The sequence below is a fragment of the Athene cunicularia genome, assembly GCF_003259725.1.
Source record: "Athene cunicularia isolate RWA chromosome 7 unlocalized genomic scaffold, athCun1 chr7_part2, whole genome shotgun sequence".
In the NCBI taxonomy this organism is placed as follows: domain Eukaryota; kingdom Metazoa; phylum Chordata; class Aves; order Strigiformes; family Strigidae; genus Athene; species Athene cunicularia.
Window position 1 is genome coordinate 3,305,149 of NW_020799108.1, and position 23,554 is coordinate 3,328,702.

General features: G+C 47.1%; 1 long non-coding RNA gene across 1 annotated transcript; it reads right to left on the reverse strand.

Annotated features, from left to right (window-relative positions):
• Positions 1 to 48: 48 nt before the first annotated feature.
• On the reverse strand, positions 49 to 7,712 carry LOC113482553. Its single transcript, XR_003398857.1, has 3 exons — positions 7,506 to 7,712; positions 6,029 to 6,129; positions 49 to 3,683 (listed from the first exon to the last, which is right to left on the reverse strand). It is a non-coding gene; the product is annotated as an uncharacterized LOC113482553 (long non-coding RNA).
• Between the last annotated feature and the right edge of the window lie 15,842 nt (positions 7,713 to 23,554).

Consider the following 23,554-nt stretch of genomic DNA (forward strand, 5'->3'; position numbering starts at 1 on the left):
CCCCCCCCCCCCCCCCCCCCCCCGCTTTGCTGCCCCTCTTAGTCGTCAAGGAACACTGTTCCCCAGCAGTGCCACAGATTGAAACCTGCCACAGCCACACAGAGACTTTGGTTTTTCTGGGGGATCAGCCCAGATTGCCCACATGTGTGTGCTGAGAGCAAAGCAAAAAGCCCATCACCTGCAGAGGTACCATTGGTACCTGCCCTGACGGAGGACCGAGGGCCCGTCCCCGAGGACACTGCCAGGGCTGTGCCAGGGGCTGCTGGAGGGGTCAGGCACCACGTGCAGCTACACACCTGCACCCACAATGCTGCCTACAGCAGAGAGGAGCAGCTGAGCATCTGTGCCCAGCATACAGTGCTCAGGACAGACAGATGGACAGATGGATAGGTACAGCATCCCAAAACCTCCTTGTCCCGCAGGCAGTAAAGGCAGCTGGAGCGCTCATGCTTTGGCAAGGCAGAAAGGTGAAATTCTTACACGACAGCCCATTTTGGCCATCACATGGAAAGGTGGGAAAGGGGACAGGGTGAAAATGGTTCATTTATTCCCAACGCCCCACACGCCCCTGTCCTCCCCTGCTCCAGGGCTGGTGCTGCCCAGTGGGGTCTGCTGCCAGGTCACATCCTGCACCCTGGGGATGCTGGGCCACCACCCTGCCCCGCGGCTTCCCCCTGCAAACAGGGAGGCACACACTTCGGTTTAGCAGCACAAGGAATCCCACTGGGGCTAATTATAACTCCTAGGATTTTATCAACAATTAGCTTAGCACGGATGGTCACATATCTACACAGCACAAGCTGTTATTATGGGCTGGGCTGATAATAATGCTGGCTACTGATTTTGCCTAGCATTTCCCATTATAAAACCTTGCTTTTGGTCACTCACAGCATTGCCAAACTTTTAACCATTTAGGCAGAAATTCTCCATCCCAATAATCTGCCTCCAAGAGGTTTTTTAGGTCTGGAAAGATTTAATTCAGGCTTAGAGAAAGAAATTGCTTTGCTCATGGAAAGTGCACTCTGGTTGTCGGCAGCTCTGGGCTTTCTGTACTTTGGCTCTAGCAACTGGATACTTTGCAAATGTGGTTTTTAGTGCACATAGCCCACGTAACTCACAACTGAGCAACCTCAGGGATCAGAGGGACTTCATTTTGTTCCCTGGCAGGGCAGGAGGTGGTCACAGCATCATGTCACCATGGCTTCTGGCTTGTTGCTACTCTCTGGAGCTGCCAGCACTTGAAATTTGCTGCCACTAACTGCCGTAATGCCCGGACGACTTTTTCCAACACAGTCTATACAGAGAGAGACCCAGCGCTGCAGTTCAGTGTTTATATCTCGCACGGGTCCATACATACTGCTAGCACAGGAGAAAATGCTGGCAAGGATGATGCCTCTGTAAGAGTAACGAGGCACATGGGCACCACAGGAGTTGTGCAGCAAAGCCCAGCGGTGTCAGGGCAGAGCAGCTCCATCCAGGGGGTCCCCAGTGGTCCCCGGATGATGGGACCTGAACCGCGTGGATGAGAGGAGCCTGAGCAGGGAGGGCAGGATGAGCATCCCCAGGACAGTCGCCTCCCTGAAAGGCATCAAGGAGGAAGAGGAGGCTTTGGGCTGAGCAGAGGTGAAGGGCAGTGTATTTCTCAGCACCACATCACTACAGGCACCTCCGGGGGAGCAAAGGGGTGAAGACACAGAGAAAACTGGGACAGAAAGGGGAAGAGCTGATGGGGGAGAGCTAGCAAGGAATGAAAGGACAGGGTGGAGACATAGGGCTGGCAGAATGATTAGCACCAGATGGCAGGTATCAATTATTTACCATTTATGTACAATAAAAAAATACACTTTAACAATGGGAAGAGCACAAAACAAGCTTAATAGCAATTCAAAAACATATGGAAATAAAATGCGGCAATTTAAGGGGTTGTAATAAATGTGCATCGTTGGTTGTAATGCCCCTGCAAGAATTACAAATGTTAAGCCTTAGTGAATTACACTTAAAAATAAATGTAACATAAAAAAGAAATTAGGTACACAAATAACTTTACATTCAGGCATTTATAAAAGAAAATCTGTTTGCAGCAGCTAATTAGAAAAAGGGCTCTAATGAGCCTCACTTTTCTTTACCTTAGAGACAATGCGTTAAACGTGGATATAGGTATGGTGGGTACCATTAAAACTCAACTTCTTTAACTTTCCAGTGATTTCAGAAGTAAGGTATCTCTTTTCCAGAGACAGGAGCTGAAATTGTGGTGCCGTTAAAGCTCTGCCATGTCTGGAGAGGCCATCTGTACCTCTCTGCAGTTGCCCGGATGCTGGCACTGTCTTCCTTTAGTATTACCTCTATTACTCAACAGCTGTATCAGTAAGTTTATGTTGACTGGTGGGAAAAGAGGTGACTACCTTAAGCTTGAAATGTGGAACTCCCAGTGAAGATCCTGCATTGCTGTGAGTGGTATTTTTTGTTTTACTGTAGGATGGGTACCATTTGAGTTGAAAGAATGATCTTACCACAGTGAACAGTGCCAGTGCCACCCAAGGGATGCACTTCAGGTAAAGCAATGTATCACAAACAAAACAAGGAGGTCAAAACAGATTACTCACTTCTAGTGAATTAGAAACTTTCCATCAAAATATCATGGAACTGATCATTTTCCACAGAGCATTTACTTTTCACAAAACAGCACTGCTTTCCAACAGCACTGTAAAATGAAGGCAAATCAGCAGTGCTCTTTGGTCTGCTCCCCCCACCCCAAATTATGGGGAGCAACTTCGAAGTTTTCCACAAATGATGTTTCACTGGGCAGAGGCCTGGGGAAGGTTTGGTCTTCACTTAAATTGCATTTTCCCCCCTCCTTTTCTAAGGAGCACTAGTAGTAATGGAAGCAATTGCTGAAAGGGACCAGCCTCATGCCCTGCCGTTTCTGTTGCAAAAAATGGTGCGGAGAACGGGGAGATGTCCCACGGAGGCTGTGGGCAGCAATGCCAATGGGCAGGGTGCTGGGCAGGGTGGCTGCTCCCAGCCTGAGGAAGCCTTGCCAGGCCAGGTGGCAGCAGCAGGACTGTGGGACACCAGGGTGGGCCACAACCCAGGCGCATGGATACCCTGGAGTTCTTGCATTCGCCTCGCTCGCCAGCATCGCTTCCATATTTTTAAATATTTAATCTTTGCAGCCCAGTTGCCATGGGAACCTTCACGCAGAAATCTGGACTTTGGGTTAATCAGAAGGATCCTTCCCACGGCTGGGCAGGAGCTGGATTTTCCCCCATTGCCGTGCCAGCACAGCACCATCCCTTGCCAGAGGGGTTCGCTCTGCCCTGCGCACGCCCAAGGGTCTTTCAGTATCAGCTCCTAACACGCTGCCACCGAAGTCTTGGGAAATCCCCTCCTTAACACTCAGATAATTCCTACTGGAAGTCATGGGATGCTTCAGCATACTTATTGTAGAAAAAGATCTTTTCCACAAGCGTTCTAGGAAATGACTGTGACACCCAGCCAGACACCATGGGCCAGCCCTCACTCCCCCTGCACATGCCACTGGGCTTTTAGTGCACAGCAAGAGAGCCAAGGCCACGAGCTGCCTTTCGCCTGTTGGGGGAAAAGGGCTCCCATTTCTCATCGCCAGCTGAAGGCGATCATTCCCTTGTTCATTTAAACACCTCTGCAAGCCATGGGGACTCGGGCTGGGAACGGAGAATAAAGCACACAGGTTATCAGCAGGGCTCAGCCTCTCCAATGTGGCCAGTATACACCAGCATGTCTGAAAAGACAAGCCCACTTAGGAATTTGATAGTCCTTTTACAGACCACCTTTTTTGTCTGTCTTTATTTTGTGGTTTGTGGTGGAAAGTGCTCAGTGTGCTGCGGAGCACGAGCAGCCCCACGTTGTGCACGCTGGCAATGAGATGCTTGCCTTCACTTGAGTCCCCTCCAGCAGACTCCTGCTCCCACATGACTCCCGTAATTCATCCTCCAGACGAGCTACTGGAAACCACAGTCTGACCAAAATATAGACTTCATATCCCATACAGCTGTCCTGGTTACTCCCCTGGTTCATCAACTGCAGGAGGTGCCCAGGAGTGCAAGATGCCTGCAGAAACACAGCAGTGGCCACAGCCACACTGCCAGCAGCATGAGGGGTCACGGAGCAGAAACCAGCATCACACAGAGTGTTTTACTGCTTGTAACGACTGGGGCACATGTTAGCTAGATTGTTCTTACGGCCTCACCCTAAGCTTTTTGTTTGGCATGGAAGATTTTTTACATTACTAAGCCCTAATTGGAAGCAGATCAGGGGCTTTTGCCTTGCTTTTCCGGCCACTTTCCCCTTGTGCCACCTGGGGAAGGCAAGGTGTGACCGGTACCCATTGCTCCAGTACCCTGCCAGCAGGGAGGAGGAAAGAGCTCCCTCTGCATGGCCAGCACCACTCCTTCCCTTTCTTCTATTTTTAGATGTCTCCTCCCACTCTTGTTTAAACATTTTACCTAGATCCATAACATTTGCCAGCTGGGGGTAGTAATGCTGGTTCCCAAGGTGCCTGCAGCATTTACACAAAAGTAGGCAATGGAAGAAAACCATCTCAGCAATTATGTGAGAGATGATGGTGAGCCAAAAAGAAAAATGTATGGAAAAGGTGTGCTCTCCTGCCAAGAAGTTAGGGCTAAATTACAGAGCCTGGGAGTCTTCAAATAAGTTAAACATTGTATTACAAATTTAGTTTCAATTAACAAATGAAATAGGAAAACAAGCTCACTGCCTAGCAGCTACCACATGAGGGGAGGCATTTTGCAGTGATGACCTTTTATTCTGACACCAAATACCATTAAAACAAACACCCAAAATTAAATCAGTTTCCTCAGCAGTGACACTTTGCAGCCCTCCTCTGCTCTGAGCTGGCCCAGGGGCTGGGGCTTCTCCCAGGTGCTCTGCAACCCTGCCTGAGCCTTGGCACACAGTGGTTATTCCGTGACCTCTGTGCCTCCCAGCCAGGGCCCAGGTCCAGTCATGCTCAGGTCCACTCTGGCTGCTCACAGGCACACTGGCTTTGGGGAGCTGGCCTGGGGCAAAAAGCATCCCACCAAGGCTCTGCAGGTTGGGTGCTGTGGCCATCAGGAGCAGGTCCGCCCCGCCACATCCCCTCCAACAGTGTTTCAGCAAACAACCCGCTGCCGACTGCCCTTTTTTATTACTTTACAGCACAGTTTTTCCTCGAATTTTATGGCATTTCATTAAAGCCGCCAGAAGGTGATACTGCCCCCTTTCCAGAAGTGAAATAAATTCAAGTTTTATCGCTTCTGGAAATGCTGGAACAGCTGTCAGGACATTTGATGGATTTTCTCAATTACAGGACTTGTGGAGCATTTTATACTTACATCCGCACCTAAGTCTAATATACTGTACTAGATGTTTGTTCCCTCCCCCGCCCCTTATCTCTTTGCATCTCCCTCCCTAATAATGGTCAACTTGATATTTTTGTCTTAATTCCTTTTTTTTTACCGTAGCCTTTTTTCTTCCCCAATAATCATCTAGCATTTTCCTTTATTTCCCAATAACGCTTAACTTTTCTATAAAAGCAGGTGGTGACCCCGGAGATGGTTAGTGTCCCCATGGTGGCTTAATCAAGAGTCCGTTGTCGTGTCCACCCCCCACCCCCATCCTGGCAGCTTTCAGATTGGGGGAGAGAAAGGCTGAGGAGGACTGGGTCTATGGGCTGCCCTGTGCCTTCTGGGTGCAATTTTCTTGGAAATAAATCCCCCTCTACCTCCTCCTTGAATTCAGAGCTTCCTGGTGCAGGCAGCATCCCAAACACAGGGACCTGTCCCCATTCGCAGGTCCCCCTGTCAGGGCCGGGAGCGCAGGAGGCAGCCCACAGCCATCTGCACCTTCTCCTAAAGACGTCCTTGACAGATGAACACTGATTTCCCAGTGCTCCCAAGGGAGCCCTTCTCATCTGGGCTGCTCCAGAGACTGTTTTCCAAGTGTTCTATACGAAATCATTTCTCAGGCTCTTCTCCGCCCCGTCGTGTACCTGACAGGCTGTATCGGCTCATGCACTGTCACAGCCACGTCCCGTACTGATGGAGGCATTTCTCCACGTCGTGTTTTTTGGTGAGGATGCCCCACTGAGCCCTGGGGATTAATGGAGAGATGTATTTTACCAGGGTGAATTTATCTTGGCTCACTTCTCTTTGACTGTAATCCAAAGTGGAGCAGCAGCTCAGGGTCTGCAGCTCCCCAAGGCAGTGAGCGGTGCAGGGGTTTGGATGGGAACATCCCCTTAAAGGGAGCAGCATCCTCCCCCTAGAGTGGGGAGTGCTGAGGGCAGCAGAGCAAAGCACCACTGAAAAAAGATGCTGCTGCTTTGCACCACTTGAAATAAGCATTTTAAATCGGCACCTTTCTCTGAGGCACAGGGAGAGGAAACCCTGCAGAAGTGAGTGTCCCAGCACTGCATCTACCACTAGAAAAAGTTGCAGTGGTCAAAAAAAGCACACATATATTTTGAGAGTTGCATTATTTAACCCAAAACTTTGTCTCTCTGAGAAGATGGAGGCAGCCAGGGGGAAGGAGGAGGCATCCACTCCCTGTAAGAGCAGGAGTGAAATAGAGTTGAGACGAAGCCATGACCCATCGTAGAGGAGGTCCAGCATTTAGTACCCTCTTGTTGCTGAGATCAGGCACTGTCTGTGTTTCCCAACCTATCCCCAAACCGTGAGAGCTGACACAGAGGTCTGAAGGAGCAGCTCCACGAAGAACACCACAGATCCTCAGCAAATTTCCACAAGCCAAGGTGTGATCCCAGATTTATTTAAATTAGAACAATTTAGGCAATTAAAGGCAAAGAAGTGCTTGGAGAAGGGGGGAAACTACTACCAAACAGAATTGCTATTACAGTCTATCAAACTGACACAAAAAGATTAAAAAGCTGATTTACATTTTTTTAAAAAAAAGAAGAAAAAAAAAAAAGTAGTGTTCCCTAAAATAGATAATGCATCCTGCTGAGAAAATCACTCCACACATAAAAGAGAAGCAAAGGTGATTATATATAACAGAACTAATCTTCTCTATTGCTTTAATCACCTCAGACCATTTCACCTGCTTATTTGGAAACTGTTAACCCAAGGAAAAAATTATTGTGAGAACATCCTCATTTCCAGCACTGCACTCGAATGGGCTTGTTTTCCTAAACATCCATCCCCGGAGTCTTTAACAACGGCCATTGCTCTGCAAGATAAATGTTTGCTTAAGACTATTCTGTAGTTAATACATATATTCATGACTTGAGCACGATGCAGCAAGGGAAGAGAGTGCCAGGAAGCCACCAGCGACTCCCCAGGGTCGTGGCAGGACTCTGTCCTGATACTTCCGACAGCCAGCAGTAGATTTTGCCCAAATTTTAGGGGAGCATAGCATGGGGGCCTGGTGGGTAGCCATAGGGTGCACAAAGGCAGCCCTGCACATTTTCTTTCCAAAATCCTGGCTCATGAGGTCAGGATGGAGCTTACCTGGGGCAATGAGCAAGACAAGGGCATCTGTAGGATGAGCAAAATGAGGGGTGATTATCTCTCCTTTCATAGGGCATCTTCCATCCCAGCAGCTCTGGAAGCAATTTGTGTGCTAAAACCACCCTCGCTGGGACCCTGCAGCTGGCCAGCAGCTCCTACCCACGCCCTGTAGCATGTCAGCACCAGAGACAGAGAGCGGTGCATATTGTGGATATGAAGAGAGGCTTTACGTTGGTGGAGTGGATTTACCCCCCCCAAGTGCTGTCAGCTGGGGTCAGTCTGGTGGAGCGGTGCATGGGTGCACATGTGTGCCCCAGCTTTCCAGTCCGTAGGATTTATCAGTGGCTGCCACCTCTCCATGGCCAGCAAGAGAGGAAGCACCTCGCCAGGCTGCAGGGACCTTCACAAACTACGTCCACAAAGATGAATGTGTTGGCCCTCTGCCATATGTGCATGGTTATCTCAATATTAATCGTATTTGATACTGAGATGCAACGCCTCTTTTGCTAAACCAGACATAGTACATTAAGCGCTGATTCTTTCTTTGCCTGAGTGGTAGCTTGTGAGACATTATAGACGGTTTGTTTTTATATGTCACAGCTTTGATCCAAAGCTCGCTGAAACCCACAGAAACCCACCAGCATGGGAGGTTTTGTGTCAGAGCTACAGCAAGTAAATAAACACACGGAGAGGAGGTTTTCATGCAGCAGCAGCCTGGGCTGGCACCAGGCACCGCTGCCATCACTGGCAGCTCCATGTTGCAGCGGTAAATTTTTGCAGACCTCCATAACTCACCCCAAACGGCTCGCTCATTTTTCTTACAAACGCAGTTTCACCATGATCTCCAAATTCAGGGCTGGCATGAGTGATACTTGTTATCCTGGGATGTCAGCAAGAACAAGTAAAAAAATTCCCTCTTCAAGTTACTGAGATACAAATTGGTGTAGGCAGGAAATATGTGTGCTGCGCTTTCAGAGACTAATTACCTCCAAAACCCGGGGTATTCAGAAGAGGGGAAGACATTGAGTCCAGGCACATGGAGGGAGCAGGAGGACAGCAAGCATTCTACTCCTAGCCATAAGCCATAAGAAATCAAATTAGAGGGACAAAAAGCCAGTTATAGATCCATTTTGCAACGCCAGCTGACATGGCTTCCATTTGTGACTCGCTGGGTGACATTACTTATCCTGAGTGCTCCTCTGACAATATAAGCACTTAATGTGAAGACATGTGTAAAATTACAGCAAAATGAATGAAACCCAGGAAATTATATGAAGTTTATGGGGTTGCTTTTTTTTTTTTTTTACCCCCCTTTTTTGAGGCCTCTTCTCAATTTCTGCCTTCTAAATGACTATCTGGGCAATGCATCAGCTGACAGTGCCTTCCCGGAGCAATGGGCTCTTCTGCTCTTGATGCATCTGAGCAACTGGAAACTAATACCGGCATGCACTGAACAGCAAATAGACCTTCATGTTGATGAGACAAATCCTGCAGCACTTAAAAGCAAGCTATGCTGAAGTATCCCATGTATCTCCATCTTCAAAGTGCAACACACTTATGGAAATTGCAGATGCTGTGGTGCTATTTGTCTGGAAGGGGACATTACAGATGACATATGAACCTGATTTCTCAACCAGATGAGGTCCGTGAGAGGATTAAGGAAACATCTATAAATTAAGATGCAGAATAAAGTTCCTGCTGTCTTCCTTGGTCTCTCTCTTGTTGACTTGAGAGTCAAGGGCTCACGACTGCATACTTGGCAGAGCACCAGACATCCCTCCCTTGACTGCCGTTATAAACCAGGCAGATCTCATGCTGCAATCCCTCTTTGGTAGAGCAGGCAACACCCCAGTGACCAGGGCTGTTGGCAGTGTCCCCTCCCCAGCCACCTGCAGCCAGCCCCTTGGCAATCAGCCCCTGTGAGCAAGGCATCCGGCATGCAAAATGCATATTTATCTAGAAAATTTTTTTCTTTTTCTAGCTGTGCACTGCAAACCCGCGTGGTGCCCATTCCTGAAAGCCATTGAATGCAGCAATGTCTGAGAGCACAAGCAAGCAGGCAGCTTGTGGGCCTGGGTGTACAGCCCGTGGTCCCTGCACCAGATGGGGATCTCTAGAAAAAGTGATCACCTCAGTTCAAGACCCACATGGAGATTTCTGGGCTCATTCAGTGTTCTTTGTGCATGAAATAGTGTTAAATGCAAGGGAAGAAAAGTTTGTCTTTCTCTGCAGTGACCCCAGGATCAATGTAATTAAACCCATTTCACAGCCCCAATTGCGCTCTGCAGCAGCCCCTCTCACAACTGCGCTTCCCAAGGAGACAAAATGCAGTAGGGGAAACCAAATTCCTGCTGCCATCTTCAGCTCTGCCCTGATAATGCACGTGCATCGGGGCTGGTGCAGGGGCAGCCGTGCTGGGGTAACCCACACCCCCCAGTACCTCGCACAGGCAGACCTCATGCCGGCTGCACCCTGGAAGAGCACCCAGCACTGTGCTGGGAGTAGGCACTGGCTGTCGAGCCAGGGACCTGTGCTGGATGGACACCACCCCAAAATCAGTGCCCGAGAAATAAGTATCTAAAGTCCCAAGATGTTAGTATGACTCTCATAGAGCATTCACAGTGACAGAGCAAATGGGAAAGCATCAAAATATTTTGATCTTTCTTCAAAACAGATTTTTTTTGTTGTTGCACTGGATATAGATGGATTTTTTACAAAGGGTGAAATAACTCTGAGCCATGAGGGTCTGTACCAGCCAAACAATCTGGATTCATCTGAATTATATCATTTCCCTGACTTGGTCAGAAAATGCACTGTTTGTATGACTCCACGGACTGTGTAAGAGAAAACACACAGTAAGAAACTACTCTTTTCTTTACAAGCACAAATCTAGGTGGATAAGGTCAAAGGTAGGAAGGCAAATAAAGGGAACAGAGGTAACCTGGTCTGACCGAGGTTACAGCAGATGCAATTGCTGGTACTCGTGTTTGGTTGAAGCAGGCTGTCAGCCAGTGCTATCCCCTCGGGACAGTACTGTCGGCACAAGGACTTAGGGAGGAGCAAGAGGTGAAGGATCAAGAGGTGAAGTAGCTTGCCTCTGTCTTTAGGGCCTCACCTTTCCTGACTGCAGTGGAAGCAGGGCAGCAGGTGCCCAGCTGAGACCAAGCCCCAGAAAGCATCCTGGGAGCATTTAGGCTGCACTAGCAGCATGAGTCACCTCACAGAAGCCGGCTGCAAGCCATTTTCCTTTTTGTCAGCACAGTCTGCTCCACAGGAACAAGGAAAATCTCCAAACCTGGAACATAAAAAAGGCATCAAGCAAACACACAAAAGTATTTCCATTTGTTTCATTGCAGATAACGGGTGGCAGCTACCATTTCAAGATCAAGTCTTGCTCTGCTGAAGACCTCCAGCTGACACATCACCAGTCATTTACGACCTGCCATTAAACATATACAGTCATTATAGCTCTTTTCTCTGCTAGTTGCAGCCTCAGGACTTTTTGCTTAGGCTGCACATAAGTTCTTGTTTGACAGATTTAAAAGGAGAAAAAAAATAACAATCTTGGTCTTCCAGAAGCTGTCTCAGTGCTCAGGAGGGAGATGGTGCCAGTGCCCCAGCAGGGCAGCAGCTCCATCGTGCTCAGCACTGTGCATGGTGTTCACACGGGCATTTCAAGAGGGAGCAGGGCAGTGTGCCCGGGCACAGAGCCCCCAGCTCAGGGGGTGCTCAGGAAGGTGTGCCCCCAACCGCCCCACACCCCAGCCAGGCTCCTCTGGCCCCAGGAACAGGGGCAGCTGTGGGAAGGGTAGGGGAAGCAGGGTCCTGCCTCTGCCTGGGCTCTGTCTTTCTGTGGTGGGTTGACCCTGTCCGGATGTCTGGTGTGCACCAAGCTGTTCTATCACTCCCCTTCTCAACTGGACAGGGAGGGGAAATACTATGAAAGGCTTGTGGGTCAAGATAAGGAGAGGGAGATCACTCACCAATTGCTGTCATGGGCAAAACACATTGACTTGGGGAAATTAATTTAATTTATTGCCAATCAAATCAGAGCAGGGTAATGAGAAATAAAACCAAATCTTAAACTGCCTTTCCCCAACCCCTGCCTTCTTCCTGGGCTTAACTTCACTCCTGATTTCTCTACCTCCTCCCCTTGATGAGGAATGGGAAATGGGGTTGTGGTCAGTTCATCACCCACTGTCTCTGCTGCTTCTTCCTCCTCAGGGGAGGACTCCTCACACTCTTCCCCTACTCCAGTGTGGGATCCCTCCCAAGGGAGACAGTCCTCCATGAACTGCTCCAACATGAGTCCTTCCCACAGGCTGCAGCTCTTCACAAACTGGTCCAGTGTGGGTCTTTCACATGTCCTTTCCATGGGGTGCAGCCCTTCAGGAACAGGCTGCTCCAGGGCAGGTCCCCTGGGGGGTCACAAGTCCTGCCAGCAAACCTGGTCCAGTGCGGGCTCCTCTCTCCACCCTTCCACAGGTCCTGCCAGGAGCCTGCTCCAGCGTGGACTTCCCACGGGGCCAGAGCCTCCTTCGGGCACCCGCCTGCTGCAGTGTGGGGTCCCCCACGGGCTGGTATCTGCTGCACCATGGACCTCCATGCCTCACCATGGGCTGCACCACGGGCTGCAGGGGAACCTCTGTTCCAGGGCCTGGAGCACCTTCTCCACCTCCTTCCTCACTGACCTTGGTGTCTGCAGAGTTGTTTCTCTCACATCTTCTCACTCCTTTCTCCTGGATGCTGTTGTGCAGCAGGGTTTTTTTCCCCTTCTTAAATATATTCTCACAGAGGCACTACCATTGTCGCTGATGGGCTTGGGTCTTGGCCAGCAGCGGGTCTGTCTTGGAGCTGGCTGGCCTTGGCTCCATTGGACACAGGGAAAGCTTCTGGCAGCTTCTCACAGAAGTCACCTTTGTAGCCCCCTCCACCCCTCACACCCCCCCCTATCAAAACCTTGCCAAAAGCAAGACCAGATATGCAGGGAAAGGTGATACCTTCCATTGGACCCACTGCTGCAGTAAAAGCTGATGGAGGAGTTTTGACACTGCTGGTGTCCCACAGGCCATTTTACAGCCACCCCTGCCCCACACTGCACAGCATCATGGAGAAGTCCTTGGCCCAAAGTCTGCCTGGTTTTTCCAACTTCATCCTTCATTCAGATCAGAAATATCACCTCTCCCTACAAACCTTTCATCACTTGAGATACCTTCCCACAGAGATGACATGAGAGGAATGTCGGGGAAAGAAATGATCAAAGAACATTATTATCAGGATTTTTGGCAGCTGAGCTCACATTCCAAATGTAGGCATGGCAGACACTGCTCCAAAGCACTGACGGGTTCATGGCTGTGTAGCAGCCCACGCAGGGTGAGGTGTCCTTAGCAAGCAGGGATCCAGCACAAAGAAATCAGTGCTGGGAAAAAAAAAGCTTCCCCCGCAAGGTGTCTGACCTGGGGTAGTTCATGTGAGCTAGTTTAACAGAGCAGACGTCACCATCTGAATTTTAACCAGGTAAAGTAACCAGCATCCAGCCCAGCAGCCTCTGCAGATGAAGCTAACCCCAGGTTATCTGGACTTCACAGCTGTTTAACCCAAGGTTATTCCTCTTGGACTGAGGTCAGCATGCTCTAAAAGAGTTTGGTGCTGTGCTCATGGAAACAGCATGTTTCTGTTAACCAGGAGTTAGTGCTGTAGCATGGTGTTTTCTCTTGCATTTTCAGGTTTCTGTGGCTCTCAGGCTTCTGCCTTGCTGAGATGTTTGTGTCAGCCAACCCATGAAAATTTGGCACTGAAATGGCACGGTGTTGCATTGTTTTCTCACTGTATAGATCATGATCCCTACAGTTCCTCACAAATCACAGTAATTGTAAGGGCTGCCAATCCTCAAAGCCAAAAGCAGCTTTGGAATATTTATCTCACCTTCTTGTTTGACATGTTGTAGTTGATGTTGTATCCACGATGGAAGTGGCGGTGAAGGCAAGCCCAGAGAATGAGAGGAGGATGAAAACTGGTGCTCAGGAGCACAAAAACTGCTGTTACTCGGGGTGGGTCTTCATGTCAACCATTGGAATCTACAATGGGAGACATCAGGAGGGAGGTCAGATCTGGCTATGGCTTTGCAAACTACCAAGTTCATACTGCATTTCCATTTGCAGAAATCAAGATTCATCCAGATGCAGTTCACTGGAAACTCCAAATTTCAGTGAGAAACCTGGATAGACAGTGTCCAATTTGATCCTTCTGTGCTAAAAGCATCCATAAATGAAAACAAACTGTTGACACGGAACTTTACATTGGTTTTATTTGTTTGTTTATGCTCCCAGAAGAGCTAAATGTATTTGGCAGATTGAGACAGGTATGGTAGGAAGAGGGATAGAGATCACCCATGCCCTGGAGCTAAATAAAAGTGAGGAAATATTCTCCACTAAAAAACCCTGGGTCCCCACGTGCTGCTCTCTGACAGCATCCTTGCCTCTGTCCTCCTTAATCTCTTCCTACAGATAGAAATGGGCAGGAGTCCCTCTCAGAATAACTTACTCTCCATCCAGGGCAGAGTCTTTCCAGCATGACACTATTCAAATTAAACCACAAATCTTCTCTTCTAGGGTTAACACTCTGCTGTCTTCCCAAACCCGTTCTCATTTTCTTTTGCTGTTTTGACACCGTTAGCCTTCCGCAAGCGCTCACACACACCCCGAGATAATACTGTTAATTTTATCGTGCTTGGAAAGGCGCAGAACAGCCTAAACTCAGCCAAATGCTTGGCTTTGCCTTTTTCCTATCGTATAATATCCTTTCGTATATAGCTCTGTGTGGCAAGTTATTTATATCAAATCTTACCAGTTAAGGGAGGGAGGAAAAGGGGGCAATCAATAGTTATCTTGCCAAAGAGATCAGAAGTCAATAGCCTCCTGTTTTCCTAGAAACAGGGCCGGCATCACAGCTCATGTAGGTGCAGGCTGCCTGCTGCCCCACCAGGGTGAGCTTGTCATGAAGCTCGCTGCTCTGCAACCCAAAAGTCAGTCAGGAGGTACCCAACCCACAGAGAAGACAGTGCTTTGTATTTAAGCCACAGGTGAGGAGCTGCTCTTCAGACACTAATTTCTCATGCAGATGGTCCTGGGGCTGTTTCCCCAGCTCTCAGCAGCGGCTCACAGGGGCTTCCTGGGCAGGTGCATGTTGCAGCATCAGAAGCCCCCAAACAACACTGGAAATGCTGCTGAGAGTGTTCACAGCAGTGGCATGCGGGGGTCCCTTCAGTGGGACTGAGAGCCATCGTCCCAAAGAGGGGGACACCAGGTCAGACACGGGCCTCAGGGAGGGCTGGAGGCCACTTCCCACCGCAGCCCTCACCTATCCCCAGGAGATCCCCCCCAGGGGGAGAGATGGAGGAAGAAAGCAAACGTTTGTCCCCCAATCAACTCACCAAGATTTTTTAAATGAGTAGATCCCTTCTCTACGCACAGTTTTTACTTCAAGCATGGTGCAGAAAAAAAATCGATTTGTTTTTCTCAGTTCAATTCCCTTCTGTCTAATAGGTCTGTTGTAAACGCCAATTTTACTGTCATTTACACTGTGCCCATCAGAGCTATTTTATCAATAGTTAAATAAGAATACTTTAAAGTAATGTGATTTTTTATTTGAATTCCAATTTATGTTCAGATGGTTTGACACAAATCTAGTAAGGAAGGCTCACTATTTTCATAGAACAAATTAAATTATATGTTATAGAGCCATACAAGTAAATATGTTATATAATTGGATAAATAAATACTTGTGATTAGATACAGTATCTCATTCTTACCTACACATAATAGCAAGGCTAGTGGAAGTATTGTACAAATCACTGTGCTTTAATAGTTAGCAGTCCATGAAAATCGACCTGAAAGACAATAGGCAAGAACAAGCACAATAAAAGGCTAAACCTAGTGATTTGAACCAAGACTTCCTGCTTGCTGGTTTAAGTGTGATTCAAATCAGCTTAGAGTCATTTTCACTTAAGCCAGTGCATCTGGGTCAAAGTGTAATTAGGTGTGCAGAAAATAGTCGTGGTGTATAAAAGGTGATGATAAACCCTGCCAGTGGGATGGACAGTGGGGATGAGGATGGATGATGGGGATGTGGCACCAGTTATGGGACACAGTTAAAGTCTGCAGAGTCAAAATCAGTACCTGGACCACCAAATGGTTGAAACTTCCCATTTGCAGGGAGTTTGAGAGAGAGCATTGATCTTGGTTCATGTTGTCAGACAATGCTTTCCTCCTGACTGTGGAAGAGAAAATCAGTTCTTTTTAAGCTGATAAACACAGCCCAGCTGGGACCCAATTTGTTGTTTGGATATTACAGGCTGAGAGACAGACCGGAGTCCTGGCATGTTTTAAAGAAATTGTGGCTCCCTCATGCAGCTAAATTAGTAATAGATAGCACATGCCTGCGATGGAAACCGAAGGCGGCTAATGGTAATCCTTTCTCTTTTCCACCCACCCTCTTTTCTGTCTGTACTTTGCTTCAGATCAACCTGCACTACTTTTTGTTTCCACTGTTTTTTTTCTTCCAAGCAACCTCCCCCTCCTTCCCACAACTCCTGCAACCTGACTTTATAGTAAATGGACATGCTAAAATTGGTGCTGTTGAACATACATAGGTATTTATTAAACCAAGACAGTGAGATAGCGATCCTGAAACCAAGCACCACACGCAGGCTCTCCTCTTTCTGCCACCACCGAAATTATTCACCAGATTAGTGTTTGCTAGCTTCTCACATGGAGAAAAGACTGCCAGGGAGGCGAAAGATTTATTTTTTTCAAAGTGTGAAAGTCAGTCTAAATAATATTTTCTATATGATAGGAACTGTCTCAAAACCAACAGACTGTGCTGACAGAAATGGGGTATTTACCAGCAGAGCAATATAGAATATACCACACCCAGCAGCCACCTTTAAGCTAAAATGCGGGTACTCAGGGCCAAAGCTGAGGGTATTTCTAAGAATTATTCTCTAAAAATTTCCCCTCCTCATTTCGCTCTGACAGCGATTACTGGATTTGTTTTGGTTTTTCATTTCAGCTTTGACTTCCGCTGCACCTCATCCAACAGCTTTTTACTCCATGTGTGGCAGATGAAATCCCATTCCCATTTGAAAGGAAAAGCTCTCCAACCAGTGGGTCACTGGGAAGCCTGAACTCCTCCCTCGTGCACAGAACTGACACGGCCTCATGACAGCAATTGCTTCATGGCATACAGGGTCCCAGGTGAACACACAGTGCTTATCTACACCAGGTCAGTATCCCATTCCTATTACATTTACCATCATTTTTTCTACCTCTTGAAGCAACAGAAAGTTTTTGAGTATACCCAGGTGCACAAGCTGTGAAGTATGTGATAAAAGGGCTTAGTAAACAAGAAAAAAGTCACCATTGATTGGAGTGTAACCAGGTATTTATAGCATGTCTAAGCTCCTCCCTGGTCAGCAATTCATTTTAGTTCACCCTTCTGTGTGACTGTCCATCACTAGAAAACACAAGATGGTCCTCAAAGCTTATGTGACCTTTAGAGGTTCAGCCCAAAGCAGTTTTGCTGACATCTGGCACACAAGGGACTTGCTATAAGATGGAATAACAACAATAACCAAGCTTCTGCATCTGTTGAACCCAAGGCCATACCTGAGCTTGTACTGCAGCACTGAGGCTAAATCACACCTGTGCTAAGTCATGAAGGGGATGAAGATAGGGGCAAAGGGGGCAGCCTGGAGGGCAGGGGGTTTAGTGAGAACAGGATTAATCATTTATCTTTGAATAAAGGGGGGGAGGGGGGGCAATCACTGGGACTCTGTGAGTCAGGATGTCTCTGCAATGAGAAGACACTGTGTGAAGAATTCAGTCTAAATTGACAGTTAACTCATAACAAAGTAATCAAAACCAGAACTGGTTAAGTGGGTATTAAGTAGTAGTCAAGCAAAGTGAGAAGAAATTCAGCTTAATGAGGAAGACAAAGAAAACTGAAGCTATAGTGACAAGAAAACAGTGACTTTCTAGTGACAAGAAAACAATAACTTTCAAGAGGCATTTTTTATAAACCGAAGGAAAGCGTAGGCTTTTCCCTAGTCTGCATGGAGTTGTTCAGACAATTGGCTAGGCTGAACTTGGTGCAGTGTGCTCGGGGAGCCAGAAGATTTATTTTACTGGCTATGATTAGAAAACACAGCACCCTATCAAAGCATCGGAAAGCTACTTGTGCTCATTTGTTTCTGCACTCCTGCCCTTGAAACATCCCCTTTGCTTCTAGGTGGGATGATATTTGATAATTCAGAAATGGGCTGTTATTTCACAGAGGATGTAACCAAAGATGTTTGGGGCTCAGAAATTAATTGCTACGCCAGTCGGAGCAGGAAAATCCTGCTGCAGCAGCCTTCAAGTCAGGGAAGCTCCTCTGCTCCACACAAGGTGAGGCATGGTGGGGAATGGTGGCATCCCTGGTTCGGGACAGAGGATTTCCCTTTCCCAGCTGCTTCATCAGTGGAAGAAACGTGATCCTGCTCTGGCAGGATGGTGCAGCAGCGGGGCTCCATATTTCAAACGGCAGGGGTTAAGCAAAGTGACCAATTTCCTTGGCCTAATTGAGCATGCAATCTGCCTGCTTGTAAAGCCTGTATTTGGCCAGGAAGATTTATTACTTTTAGCAATGATGAATGTCCAAGAGCAGCGAGGGCAGACCTGAGCTGCAGTTCATTAACTTTAAGTGGGATGATGTTGAAAAACCATTTCTATTTTTGGTTACTTTGTTCTGAGTTAACTGTGAATCTAGACCTACTTCTGTAATAAAGTGCTCAGGCAGTCCAGTGAATCTTGTTCTCTGTGGCAGATACTAAACCTGTAGGGTTTTGTCCTTATCCTGATGAGTAAGCAGTTTTAGCTGGTCCTGAGAGGCTATGAAATGATAGAAGACTGCTCTGTACAGGAGTTTGAAGTTAAACCTCCATCTATCTCAGAAGCAGAGACCGAAATGGAGGACTGACATGCCTTTGTCATTGGGTTTCAGAGTAACACCCAATTATTTATTATCTTCATCTTCTCCTCAGAAAGTCATCATCAGTTCAGTGCTTTGTCTGTGCTACTGAATGGCCACGTCCATCACAGGCGTATGGTGGCATCCCCTCTCTTCCCCTATGTCCGATTTAAAATCGGTTGCTCTGTTTGCGTAGGATGGAAGGTGCAATGCAATACACTGCAAAGTGCTGGACGCTTTACTAACTGTCTAATGTAACATCTGTCCCTTTCCACATTCATTATTTGCAAATATTCTCATTTTCTCCCTTTCCTTGGGAGAATATCCATTAGTGAATGTAGCTGCAAAGCCCCAGAGCACGCCCTGCCTTCCTCTCTCCAGCCATACTTGTGCTTAATGTCATACAACACACCCTCTCTGTGTCTCTGCACCGCAAGACCACAATGATCCTCTAGAAATTGTCAGCGAGTGTTTGATGCTGAAAGATTATTTTGTTATAAATCGTTCCCAGAGGTGGCTGTGGCCTGCAAACAATACTTTTGTGTGGCTCTCTTTACAACTGTGTGTAGACTCATAATGCATGTGTTTCTGTGTTTCCCCAAGAAATATTATCTTGCATGCTACCAGTGTCAGTAGTGTTGACTGCTTCAGATTGCATCGTAGGCACTGTGGCTCGGGCACACCATACAGCCAAGCACAAACCTTTTTTGATCTATATGTCACCCATTAGCCTCTACGGAACCCTGGGCCATGGGCAATCAACCTGCAATGCTGTATGCAAGGAGTCCACTGCCCAGGGTAACCCACCTGGAAGCTGCAAAGATAATGAATTTGCTTCTGAGGCTTAATTGTAAGAAAAGTAATTAATCTTGCTGGGTTCCACTCATCATCAAGCAAACTTTTGCTGATGAAGAAGAAAACTGCTGAGCATCCCAGTTCACTCCCCAAGTCAGCCTCTCCCTGTTGGACTTTGCGGGTGATTGGCACATCATTACTATCCCATTTTCTGCAGATTCCCCAAGAGGCAACGGTGAAAGGAGTGTGTAGATGTCAGTGAGGGAAGAGGATTTTGCAGCTCAGACTTCCTATCCCACTCCCAAAGAAGTTCCAGTTTTGTTTAGTGTCCCAGTTTTGTTCAGATGTGGTGAGAGGCAAAAAAATCCCTCCAAAAATCGGTAAGGGAAGGAGGAATGTTCAAAACACCTGTCAAAAGGTTTCACAGCAGCTGTGTGTGAGATGTTCAGCCAGCCCTGCCACTGAGCCAGTATGAGTCAGGGATGAATCCAGCTCCTGTCCATGTATGGTCTAAGCCTCAGCCATGGGGCAAGAGATGAAGATAACAAAGACACACAAAACTGGGCGAGATCTCAAATGACTTTAGGCATCTGGCCTATCCAAGGCATCTGTTTTTGTTTGAGATAAATTGCTCTCTTGAGTTGTCTGTTATATGAGGAGCCTACGCTGGCTTGCAGAGAAGTAGCCTCTGCTGCAAAATGCTCTTTGCAAACTCGTCACTGAGCTAACAGACTTTCAGAGAAGTGCTGAGGAGCCGGGCAGAGAGCTGTGAGCGAGAGCAGGGCTGGCAAGAATCAACAGGGTGCCAGAGTATGGGCAGCAGGATCAGAGCCACGCAAGGAGCTGCCTGGCTATGTAAGGGGCAGTCCTGGTTGGTCGGGGGGACGAAGTATAATTCAATCCCACCAGTGGCACTATAATCACTCAGCTTGAGTGTGTTGCCCAGGTTTCTGATGGGAGCCATTCACTTAGATCTGGTTAGTGCATTTTAGTTGCCTTTTGAGGACCAGAGTTTATTCCCTTAAAGGCTTATTGCTGTGATTCTTAAGGGTTGCTGCACAAGGGCAAGCAATCCAGTTCTGGGAAACACACACAGGTGGAGAATGTATGTGATTTTGGTCGTGTGGGGGAGCAAAAGAAGTTGATGCATCACAAACACTAATACAAAGAGGAAAGGGAAGGATGGGAAAACAGATAAAGAAATGCATGATTCGAGACACTCAGATGGCTACATTTGTTCTGCTCATTATAAATATTTCCTCACAGAAACTACTTTAGTCCTCTTAAGAGGAGCACAAAGGCTGATCCCTTACACTTTGATCTCAGAATGACTCCTTGAAAAGCAGGAGTTTTAGCAAACTTTTAAAATGTCCATGTTTTAGCCGAATTAAAACTTTTTTTTTAATTACCCAGTTTGGTTTACATCTGTATATTATAACAAAATGCATAGAAGATAATTTATTAAACACACATTAAGATATTAAAACTATGCCCTGGGACTAGAGTTCAAATGTCAAAAATTATCAAAACCAACCCTCTGCCTCAGTATCTAGTGGAGTGAAATGAGAAGGATGTGACTGTGAGACAGGCCTTTCACACCTCTCCCTGTGATTTGGAGTGAGAAGCATTTCCACTCAATGTCAATGAATAGACCAAATCCAAAACGTGGATTTTGGCTTTTTTGCCTATCTCAAAAGCTTTAAATGGCAGGAAAATTCTGCTCCTGCTAGGAGTTGTAAAAGATCGATTTAGTGGATTGAGCTTTCATATCCTAGCAGACTCTAAAAAGAGAAAATAATTTCCGAAAATTATATCAGCTGCACACTGTGTCCAGGATCGGGTGCTAGCCAAAGGCACAGTGCAGGTTCACAACACCCGAGGGGGAAAGAGGGCATGGGGAGGGTGGCAGCCGAGGCCACACTGTACTGTGACCTTGGAGCCCCTGTCTGCAGGCAGGGCAGAGGGAAAAGTGCAGCAGAAGCAGAAAATGAGATGTGGCCCAAGCTCTAGTATGTGTGGTCAGTAAAACAATGTTTTATCAGCTTAAACTGACCTGCTTTTTTTTTTAAATGTCGAAGGTGGGTTTTTTCAGTTTGTTTTAGAATAACTGTAATCAACAAAATCAAATACAAAGTAAACCTGTAATTGTTCTCTGCACTGTCTCTTGTGATTTTTCATGGAGCTAGGTAAAACTCAGCATAATCAGTAAAATAACTCAGTAAAATCAGTTCAACCTTCTTGAGAAAACAAGACTTAACAAGAGCAAAACTAATTTCAGCCACGCACCGGTGTTGTCCGATGGTGTTTGCAGCAGTTAGGGCCTCGAAGGGTGGCAGTGCCAGGCTGGCTGCAGAAATGAACCAGATCTGGAGCTTCAAATCTTGTTATGTAGTGCCATCTTGAGGTTTTGTGAAAGGAAAAGTAGTTTCTTCAAAGCTATGTATAGTTTTTATCTGGTTGTAGCTAGAGCAGTTCATTCTTCAGGGTGTATGATCAAGTGCCTTAAACTGCATTTGTCAACTGTAGAAGACAGGGCTGGACTCACCTGGCAGGAGCACCACTGGCCCCTTCCCTGCTCCTTGGTGGCATCAACTATTTGAAAAGACTTTGCTTATAAAAAGTTCACCTTCATTCATTTAAAACCCCCAGCGACAGACATCATGCTGGCACTGCAGATCAGGTTGAGGGCCACAGCATGTGGCTGCTCTTCTTCTCTGACAAGACACAAACCCGTATCCTATCCTCTGCCCCGTTATGACAACATCTGTCCCTCCTGAGAGGTGGCAAAGCACGGGGCTGACGCCATGGGTGCAAACTGCTGCCTCGGCTACAGCTGCTCTGAAAATTGTGGTTTTACAGCTTCAGTGCCCGGTGCCTCTGCCAACACAGGTTTGCCCCTCCAGCAGCAGTGAAGGCCGGTTGCTCAGGACTGGGGGATTTCACTGGGATCTTTGTGTTACAGTGGAGCAGCAGCCGCCCTGAGCCTGATTTTGGGTTGCCATGGCCGGCCGGCCCCTGGGCCAGAGAGGGCAGAGCGCGGGACGGGAGTTGCAGCCCCTCCCGGAGCAAAAACCAGGCAGTAGAGGAGCAACACGAAGGATGCGAGCGCTTCACCACGCGGGGAGGGGACGCCCGGCAGGCAGGAGGCACCGAGGCAGGGCAGCACGGCCTCACCGTGGCACCTCACCGCCATGTTGTGCCTGTTCAAGATGGCTATTTGTGATTCACATGTGTAGATAGGCCTGGCCTTCCTTTCTGTTTTCTGTCGCTTTCACTACTTCTTTTGAAATGAAGGCCAAAGGTGCTCTACATCACTTCACTCTAAATAATACCAACATGAAAATAGGGCTTCTAAAGTTGCAATTGATTGATAGACATCTGAGGACTTCAATAAGCAATGTAGCTGTGGACAGTGATTAAAGAGAGTGTAGTTGTTGGTGTATTTCATTCATTCTTGGCTTGATGGAATATGCACTTCATTTTACATACAGAAATGCGATAGTAAATCCCTGCTTGTTTTTTGTAGCTTCAGAAACACAACATTTTATTTATCCCGTGTCATAATAGAGTGGAAGACTCTCAGATCCATGTTTGCTAACACAGATCTCTGCATTTCCTCACCAGCTTTGTATACTCACAGATCAGAGGGAAAAGGGAACAGAAAGGTGGTTGTGTATTTGCTAAGCATCGCTTACAGGTGACCTAAAATGAAATATTTGCATGTAGAAAGAATCGTGTAATAGTTGTTAATGCTTTAATTTCATTGATAGAACATCAGCGTTTAGTACTCTTAGCTTTGTGTCTGGATGTGCAATAAATGGTATGCATCTGATCTATATGTATTTTTTTTTTCTCCCATTATTTTGGTGGTAAGAGTGTCTGTTACCTTGGGTGAAAAAAAAATCCCAAAGGTCTGAAAGGGGAGAGGGGTCTGCTGATACGGAAAATTTAGAAACATCTCATTTAGACTGTCAAGTCATCAATCTGTTTCCTGGAAGTCTGCACCAGTGTAGCTATTGCTGGTACTGATGTCAAATATAAAATATTCTGTAGTAGCTGATCTTATTCTGGAAAGTAGCAGTTCTGCTGCAGTAAGAGGCAGCCTCTTGCCTAAGTGCAGCTACAGCTCTGTAGGTGCAGATTTTGATAGCAGACAAGGCCCTGACAAGGAATTTCTGTTGACACCCTTTTGAAACAAATGAGATATTCACACTTCACCTCTATTTTCGGATCTCTGGAAGCAAGTG